Source organism: Carassius gibelio, chromosome A23 (assembly GCF_023724105.1).
Source record: "Carassius gibelio isolate Cgi1373 ecotype wild population from Czech Republic chromosome A23, carGib1.2-hapl.c, whole genome shotgun sequence".
Lineage (NCBI taxonomy): Eukaryota > Metazoa > Chordata > Actinopteri > Cypriniformes > Cyprinidae > Carassius > Carassius gibelio.
In genome coordinates, this window is record NC_068393.1 from 3,297,344 (window position 1) to 3,307,704 (window position 10,361).

Sequence of the window (10,361 nt, forward strand, 5' to 3'; positions counted from 1 at the left end):
TGCCATATAAGCCAGACCTTTGCGTCACCTCATTGCGAAGTCTTGTTTCTGCCACGGCTAACATTTCTGAGCGTTCTACCCTGTCTTGCTATCCTAGTTGCCAACCCTTGTTGTTTATCGATCCTAGAACCTTTGCTGCCTACCTTTGAACCCAGATTGTTATACGGACTGTGATACCTGCTGGTTACCCCGACCCACTGCTTGATATTGACTACGATTCTGATATCTCTATTATACTGTGTTTGCTGATCCTGACCCTTCGCCTGTACGACTACGAGTGTTCTAATAAAAGCTTGCAAATGGATCCCATGTCGAGTCAGTCATCGTTACAGAAGACTTCGCCAGGACAAGATCCAGCAGCCTATGAACATCTCTGCACCAACCTGGCAGCTCAGGCAAGTCAGATCGCTGCTAATCAGCAACAGTTAAATCATCTTACCGCCGTCACTGAGGAATTGGTGAAGGCTATTCAGAATCTCCATAGTCCTGTTGTCACGACACCCGCGCCACAAGCGGCCGCCATTGCACATGCGGTTCCCACGCCCTCTCAGATTAACCCACGACTGGCTTTACCTGAGAAATTCGACGGTGACCCTAACAAATGTAAAGGCTTCTTACTACAATGTTCGCTGTTTGTGGAACAACAACCCATGCTCTATTCCACTGACAAGAGTAAGGTTGCCTTTGTTTGCTCGTTATTAACCGGAAGGGCTCTTGACTGGATTACCGCTGTATGGCGCTCGGATGGATCATCCTTCTCCTCCTTCAACGATTTCCTCACACGCTTCCGTGAGGTTTTCGATCATCCCAAGGAGGGAAAGAGTGCTGGCGAACGCTTGCTAGAGCTCTCTCAGGGGAGATCTTCAGCTGCTGAGTATGCTATGAACTTCCGCACATTGGCAGCACAAACGACCTGGGTGAGTGACACCTTAAAAGTTCTGTTTCGAAAGGGTCTAAGTCATGAATTACAAGCTGAACTAGCATGTCGAGATGAGGGGAGAAGTTTGAACGATTTCATCGAGTTGACGATAGCAATTGACAATCTGCAGCGTTCACGTAAACCTCGCTCTCATGTCAGTACTGTCATTAAAGCAGCTCAGTCTGTCGAGGACTCTGAACCCATGCAAGTTAATACCTATCATCTCTCATCTGAGGAGAAGAATCGCCGCTTGGCAAATCGTCTATGTCTGTATTGCGGATCCCCTGGTCATCAACGAGCCAACTGTCCTTCACGTCCCTCATCTGTCTCATCCAAATTGGTGAGTGAATCCTTACACTCTCTCCATCCAGTAAACTGTGTGTTTGTACCCCTGAAGCTAACCATTAACAACGTTCAAGTGACCACATTTGCTTTACTGGACTCTGGAGCGGCTGGGAATTTCATGTCAGCTGAGTTTGCAAGAACAAACAACGTATCATTAATACCCTGTGCTAACTCTCTGTCTGTAGCTACCATAGATGGTCGTCCCCTGGGAACTGGTATCATCACTCACCTTACACAAAGTCTATCCGTCACAGCCGGTTTACTGCACCAGGAGGTCATTCAGTTCTACGTTCTGCCCACGTCCAATACACCCATAATTCTGGGACTACCATGGCTGAGACTGCACGATCCGCTAGTATCATGGAGGGAAGGTCAGATATTAAAGTGGAGCACTAAATGTCAAACAAAATGCCTATCTACCATTTCTCCTCTTCCAGTGCGCTCGTTGGCGATTAACAAGGAGTCATTCGAGGTTCCCAACCTACCAGCGGAATATCACGACCTCAAGGCAGCTTTCAGCAAAACCCAAGCAAACACCTTACCACCTCATCGACCCCATGACTGTGCTGTTGATCTTCTACCAGGTCACAATCCACCCAAGGGTCGTGTGTTCCCACTGTCACTCCCAGAAACCGAAGCCATGACTAAATACATCAGGGAGGAGTTGGAGAAAGGCTTCATACGTCCTTCCACTTCCCCTGCATCCGCTGGTTTCTTCTTCGTCAAAAAGAAGGACGGCAGTTTAAGACCCTGCATTGATTACCGTGGTCTCAACGAGATCACGGTGAAGTACCGTTATCCCCTTCCTCTGGTTCCAGCTGCATTAGAACAACTTCGCACAGCTCAATACTACACCAAGCTTGACTTACGCTGTGCTTACAACCTGATTCGCATCAGAGAGGGTGACGAGTGGAAGACGGCCTTTTCTACAACCAACGGTCACTATGAATACCGGGTTATGCCGTTTGGACTGGTCAATAGTCCGTCCATCTTCCAGGCGTTCATTAATGATGTCTTCAGGGACATGCTGAACAAGTTTGTTGTGGTCTACATTGACGATATTCTCATCTACTCCAACACCCTACAGGATCATATTCAACACGTCAGAACTGTACTACAGCGCCTCATCGAACATCAACTGTACGCCAAAGCCGAGAAGTGTGAGTTTCACACCACTTCCACTACCTTCCTGGGTTATGTCATCAGTCCGGGGGGAGTTGCTATGGACGACAGTAAGGTCTCTGCTGTACTCAAGTGGCCAGAGCCTCAGACTCTCAAGGAGCTACAACGGTTCCTGGGATTCGCCAATTTCTACAGACGCTTTATCAGAAATTTCAGTACAGTCGTCAGTCCTCTCACTTCCATGATCAAAAGAGGTACCCATCGTCTCACCTGGGCCGAAGCCTCCCGTCAAGCCTTTAAGGAATTAAAAGAACGCTTTGTCACCGCTCCTATCCTGCATCACCCTGACCCCTCTCTTCCCTTCTTAGTCGAAGTTGACGCTTCCAATACTGGCATTGGGGCCGTTCTCTCACAACGACCAGGCCCTCAGGAGAGACTTCATCCCTGTGCTTTCTACTCACGCAAGCTCAACCCAGCGGAGAGAAATTATGATGTGGGTGATAGAGAACTGTTAGCCATGAAGGCAGCGTTTGAAGAGTGGAGACATTGGCTCGAAGGGGCTATTCATCCTTTCACCGTCTTTACGGATCATAAAAATCTGGAATACCTACGCTCCGCCAAGAGACTCAACCCACGCCAAGCCAGATGGTCCTTGTTCTTCTCCCGGTTCCAGTTCAATGTCACTTATCGCCCAGGTTCCAAGAATACTAAAGCCGATGCTTTGTCACGTATCCATGATGACGACCCTTCCATCTCAGTCCCCGAACGCATATTGCCCTTCCATGTGGTGGTTGCTCCCATCCAGTGGGATATCATGACTCTTATTGAACAACACAATTCACAAGAAGCACCACCAGCCGCCTGTCCACCGGATAAAACCTACGTACCTGCCCCTCACCGTGATCAGGTCCTGAGTCATATTCACTGTCTTCCTGCCTCTGGTCACCCCGGCATCACAGCCACACTCCATCTCCTCAAGAACCGCTTCTGGTGGGAGACCATTAACCCCGACACTATTAAATTCATTCAGAACTGTCAGACGTGTAACATGCACAAAACCCCTCGTCAACTGCCAGCTGGACTCCTTCAACCTCTTCCTATCCCTCAACGACCCTGGTCACACCTTGCCATAGACTTCATCACAGACTTACCCCTATCCCAGGGTAACACGGTCATACTCACGATCATCGATCGATTCTCCAAGGCTTGTCGCCTCATACCTCTACCCAAACTCCCTACTGCTCTTCAGACCGCCGAACTCCTGTGTAATTGGGTGTTCAGGTTTTACGGCATACCTGACGACATCGTTTCGGATAGAGGTCCTCAGTTCACCTCTCGTTTATGGAAGGATTTCTTTCAAGCCCTAGGGGTCAACGTAAGTCTCACGTCTGGCTATCACCCCGAAGCCAATGGTCAAGTGGAACGCCTCAACCAGGAGCTCACTCGGTTCCTCCGCTCCTACTGCAGCTCCCATCAAGAGGACTGGTCTCGTTTTCTCCTATGGGCCGAATACGCTCAGAACTCCCTGATCAAGCCTTCCACTGGAATCACCCCCTTCAAATGCGTTCTAGGGTACCAACCACCCATGTTTCCCTGGTCAGGTGAACCCACCAATGTTCCCGCTGTTACTGATTGGCTTCAACGAAGCGAGGATACATGGAATCAGGCCCACGTACATCTTCAACAAGCTGTACGGCGCCTGAAGGAACAGGCCGACCGTCGTCGACGCCCTGGACACACTTACCAACCTGGTCAATGGGTCTGGCTGTCCACCAGAGACCTTCGGATGAGATTGCCATGCCGAAAGCTAAGTCCTAGGTACGTGGGTCCATTCAAAATCACACAACAAATCACTCCTGTGTCATTCCGCCTTGCTTTGCCTGACACATATCGTATTTCTCCCACTTTCCACATGTCACTGCTCAAGCCCGCTGCTGCCCCTGAGGAGGAGGGTGAGGGGAGGTCCCGTGAGCAGAGTCCCCAACCGGTTCAGGTGGAGAGCGAGGAGACCTATCAGGTGCGAGAGCTGCTTGATTCAAGACGTCGGGGACGAGTTCTCCAATACTTGGTTGACTGGGAGGGGTACGGTCCAGAGGAACATTCCTGGGTCAATGCCGAGGACATTCTTGACCCCAACTTAACCACTGATTTCCATAGAGAACATCCAGAGAAACCGGCCCCTCGACCTCGAGGAAGACCCCGACGTCGCCCTCCACCTCACGCCAGGAGGCGTTCGCAGGGAGGGGGCTCTGTCACGAATACGAACCCCGTGAGTCCCTCCAGAGGCCAGCAGAGGGCACCATCGCCCGAATACTGACACCTACAGGCATCCAAACACTCACTTACACTGATACTCACTACATTACCCAACAGCCCCGCACCTTGGACTGATCACCGGCCAGGTGTTCCATATCAGAGACTGCCATATAAGCCAGACCTTTGCGTCACCTCATTGCGAAGTCTTGTTTCTGCCACGGCTAACATTTCTGAGCGTTCTACCCTGTCTTGCTATCCTAGTTGCCAACCCTTGTTGTTTATCGATCCTAGAACCTTTGCTGCCTACCTTTGAACCCAGATTGTTATACGGACTGTGATACCTGCTGGTTACCCCGACCCACTGCTTGATATTGACTACGATTCTGATATCTCTATTATACTGTGTTTGCTGATCCTGACCCTTCGCCTGTACGACTACGAGTGTTCTAATAAAAGCTTGCAAATGGATCCCATGTCGAGTCAGTCATCGTTACACTTATCCTGGACCTGGACCTAAAATTTTTTTTATGGTTCTATGTTCAACCACCCTACTTATGGTCCAGACTAAAATGGGCGCCTCTTGAGCAGGGCTCCAGCGCAGGAGGGTGGGTGAGTAAATGTAACCCTCCCTATATATACTTATGTGTATTAAATTGTGGTGGTTACGTGTCTACTATCAATTACAGTGTTTACTAAACACTCACCAGCACCAGCCATCCGGCTTCATGTTCCGGTATTAGGCAGCTGAGATCACAGGTTTCTGTGGGAGACTCCTTTATCATCAGGCCTGGAACAGCACTGCAGGGAATTTGATGGATGTCCGGGCAGGTCACCCTGAGGGTTCTCCTGGCTGGTTAGTTGTGCTGTCGCATCTAGCGGGAAGGTGGAGGTGGCAGTTACAGAAGTCTTGGATATGCTGCCTCAGGTGATGCTCCCCTCTTCCGAGGTTTGTAGAATTTGAGCTTGCCTTTCCCGTGAGATTCAGCACCTCTGCGATGCTTAGGAACCTTTAAGTACACACGCTAAATTTTGTGTATTTTCTCAAAACCACATGGTGGTCAGTGTGCACACAAGACTCTGCAAACCTTCTGAAATCCTGTACGGTAAGTGTTACGCACTCCACTTCGTTCTCTTTCATGAGATGATTAGACCTTGGTTCCTTGGGCATCATTCATCCAGTGTGTATTTGTTTATACACTTCAAGCATCACTTCCCTCAACATGAGGGGCTTTTTGTGATTCTCGTGGTAGTTTAGCAGCGATCCCCTTTTTCCAAGAAGGGTCACCTATGAGCGCGCTACTCTGAGCTATGAGTTCTCCTTTCATATGTGACTGAATTCTCTGTTTTTTCACCAGAGCGCTCCAGTATTGTTTCCATAGATCGAGTTGATGACTCTCAAACATACTGTTTTGAGATACACTATTCCATCTATGAGCTGCTCTATCGGAGTCCACGAGAGCCCAGGATTTGAAAATCCACCCATGTACGCTTTTTTGGCTAAAAGTTGCATGCTTGCATTCTAGTGGCTTTGGCTATGCTCCCTTATTGGAAATTACATCACATTTCTGGAGTGCAAAACATAAACCACCTGAGCCAACACGATAAATATAATGACAAGCAATAGAAGAGTTGAAAAGGCAGACCGTTTTATTAGTATGTTTTAATATAAAAACACATTGCTATAGGTAATGAGCACAACTCATATGGCCAAAATTGTAAATTCTACTTCTTGTTACAAATATGGTATAAACATCACTTCTACCACTAAAGACTGCTTTTTAAGTTTAGTTATCTTCATGATGTATCCGAATTCCTTAGCATATCCAAAACCTCAGAACAACTTGATGATGTAACAAAAACTATGGACTCTCTCTTTTCTAGCATTTTAAATACAGTTTCTCCTTTATGTTTAAGGAAGGTTAAGGAAAACAGTCTGACACCATGGTATGATGAGCACACTCGCACCCTAAAGAGAGCAGCCCGAAAAATGGAGCACAGCTGGAGGAAAACAAAACTAGAGGTATTACGTATTGCTTGGCGGGAAAGTAACCTATCCTACAGAAAAGCATTAAAAACTGCTAGATCCGATTACTTTTCTTCTCTTTTAAAAAAATACAAACATAACCCCATGTATTTATTCAATACAGTGCCTAAATTAACGAAAAATAAAGCCTAAAGTTTTCTCATTTCCCAACATCACAGCAGTAATGACTTTATGAACTACTTTACTTCTAAAATCCATACTATTAGAGATAAAATGTTTACCATTCAGCCATCAGCTACAATTTCGCATCAGACAGTGCACTGTAGATCTCCTGAGGAACAGTTCCACTCATTCTCTTCTATAGGAGAGGAAGAATTGTATAAACTTGTTAAATAATCTAAACTAATAAAATGTATGTTAGACCCTATTCTAAGCTCCTAAAAGAGGTGCTTCCAGAAGTCATAGATCCTCTTCTGACTATTATTAATTCCTAATGTTTCATTAGGATATGTCCCCAAAACCTTCAAACTGGCTGTTATTAAGCCTCTCATAAAAAAAAACACAACTTGACCACAAAGAACGTTAATTAAAGACAGATCTCGAATCTCCCCTTTCTGTCCAAGATATAGAAAAGGTAGTATCCTCACAATTATATTGCTTCTTAGAGAAAAATGGTATCTGTGAGGATTTCCAGTCACGATTTAGACCATATCATAGTACTGAGACTGCTCTCCTTAGAGTTACAAATGACCAAATTAGTGTTATTGGATCTTAGTGCTGCGTTTGACACTATGTGACGGCTGGTGAAAGGACAGTCTGGAAACAATAGCGAGTTAACAAGGTTTAATGAGATGTTGAGATATTGTACAAAGACACACAAAGACGATGATACGGGAACACTCCAGAGGGATGATTAAGGCGGTGAGAAGTCCAGACGGTAATGGAGTGCAGGTGAGGAGTCCGGGTGTTGACGGCGTGAGGCAGCAGGAGAGAGTGGCACAGGAACTGCGGGGAACAGAGCCGAAGGTAAGTGTCCGTGGCTGAGTGATCGTGCGGAGAGTGGATGAGGTTCTGGGGAAACACAGATATCCAAACGCAAACTACACAGAAGCCAGACGGGGGTAAACACAACGACATGAAACAACGATCTCACAAACACAAGACGTGAGACAAGCCATTATATAGGAGATGAGTAATGAGTGGCAGCTGTTGCTGATACAATTAACGGAGATGCCCACAACTAATCAGTGCAGACGCAGAACACACAGAATTCACCACAATGTGTAAACAACCGTGACACACTATTGACCACAACATTCTTTTGCATAGACTAGAACACTTTGTTGGCATTAATGGAAGTGCATTAGCATTGTTTAAATTGTACTTATATGACCTCCATCAGTTCATAGCAGTGAATGAAGATGTATCATATCGATCACAAGTGCAGTATGGAGTACCTCAAGGCTCAGTACTAGGGCCACTACCTTCACGCTTTACATGTTACCCTTGGGAGATATCATCAGGAAACATGGTGTTAGCTTTCACTCTTATGCTGATGTGTCTGCCTCCCAAACAATGTTAGGTAGGTTATTCCAGAGTTTAGTTGCCAAATAGGAGAAGGATCTGCCGCCCGCAGTTGATTTTGATATTCTAGGTATTATCAGATTGCCTGAATTTTGAGAACGTAACGGACGTAGAGGATTATAATGTAAAAGGAGCTCATTCAAATACTGAGGTGCTAAACCATTCAGGGCTTTATAAGTAATAAGCAATATTTAAAATCTATTTGATAGGGAGCCAGTGCAGTTTTGACAGGACCGGGCTAATATTGTCATACTTCCTGGTTCTAGTAAGAACTCTTGCTGCTGCATTTTGGACTAGCTGTAGTTTGTTTACTAAGCGTGCAGAACAACCACCCAATAAAGCATTACAAAAATCATAAATGAATGGATTAACATTCATGCATTTGACATTGAGAGCATAGGCCGTAATTTAGATATATTTTTGAGATGGAAAAAAGCAGTTTTACTAATGCTAGAAACATGGCTTTCTAAGGAAATATTGCGGTCCCACTTTTTATTAGGTGGCCTTAAGTACTATGTACTTACATAAAAAAAAATATTTACAATGTACTTATTGTGTTCATATTGTATTGTAAAACACTTTTGGTGCTATTGAGGTGGGATAGGGGTAAGGTTAGGGAGAGGGTTGGAGGTATGGTTAAGTTTAAGGGTGGGTTAAGGTGTAAAGTATGGGTCAACAGTGTAATTATAAATGTAATTACAGAAATTAAATACAGATGTAATTACATGCAGTTTAAAAAAATATATATATATGTACAATGTAAAAACATGTATGTACACAATAAGTACATTGTACTAAATTATTAATTAAAATGTAAGTACATAGTAGTTAAGGCCACTTAATATAAAGTGGGTCCAAGATTGCGATCAAATAGCAGACCTAGGTTCCTAACTGATGACGAAGAATTGACAGAGCAACCATCAAGTCTTAGACAGTGTTCTAGGTTATTACAAGCAGAGTTTTTAGGTCCTATAATTAACACCTCTGTTTTTTCAGAATTTAGCATCCAGTTTTTTATATTGACTATGCATTTCATTAGTTTTTCAAATTGGTGTGTTTCACCGGGCCGCGAATAAATATAGAGCTGAGTATCATCAGCATAACAGTGAAAGCTAACACCATGTTTCCTGATGTTATCTCCCAAGGGTAACATATAAAGCGTGAAGAGTAGCGGCCCTAGTACTGAGCCTTGAGGTACTCCCATACTGCACTTGTGATCGATATGATACATCTTCATTCACTGCTACGAACTGATGGCGGTCATACAAGTACAATTTAAACCATGCTAATGCACTTCCATTATTGCCAACAAAGTGTTTAAGTCTATACAAAAGAATATTGTGGTCAATTGTGTCAAACTCAGCACTAAGATCCAATAAAACTAATAGAGAGATACACCCACGATCAGATGATAAGAGCAGATAATTTGTAACTCTAAGGAGAGCAGTCTCAGTACTATGATACGGTCTAAATCCTTTCAGCAGAATAATGCACCCTGCCACACTGCAAAAATGGTTTCAAGGAACATGATAGAGTTCAACGTGTTACCTTGGCTTCCAAATTATCCAACTGATCTATGGGATGTGCTGGCCATCAAATCTGATCCATGGAGACCCCACCTCGCAGTTTCCAGGACTTGGAAAACCTGCTGATCATATCTTGATGGCAGATGCAACAGTACACTTGTAGAGGTCTTGTGGAGTCCATGCTTCAATATGTAAAAAGAAAAGCTGCCACAGTAGTTAAGTTTCACTTCTTTACATTTATTTTTCTGAGAATCTTTAATTATAAGTCATATCTTTTTATGCAGTCTGACTCACTTCTCTCTTTGTTGACGTATGCAAGGTCATGCTGCAGTTAAGCCAATCACTCTCAACTCCCTCTGCCTCTCTTTAATTTATATTTGCATTTATCTAGAGTGGCTAATAAATGAGGAAAATCACAAGCAATTTTGTCTGTTCAGCAAATAATATTCATACTATACCAAATTTGAACATAAAGAGTTGTGGTAAGTCCTTTTTAATGGTTGCTGATTAGTTAACCTTTGAGGTTACACAAATCTGTTCCTGCAAACGTTCCAGAGATTTGCACCACTTTGCACATTTATGACGTTATATGGACATGTTTTTAAGACTGACTGAAATACTTGCT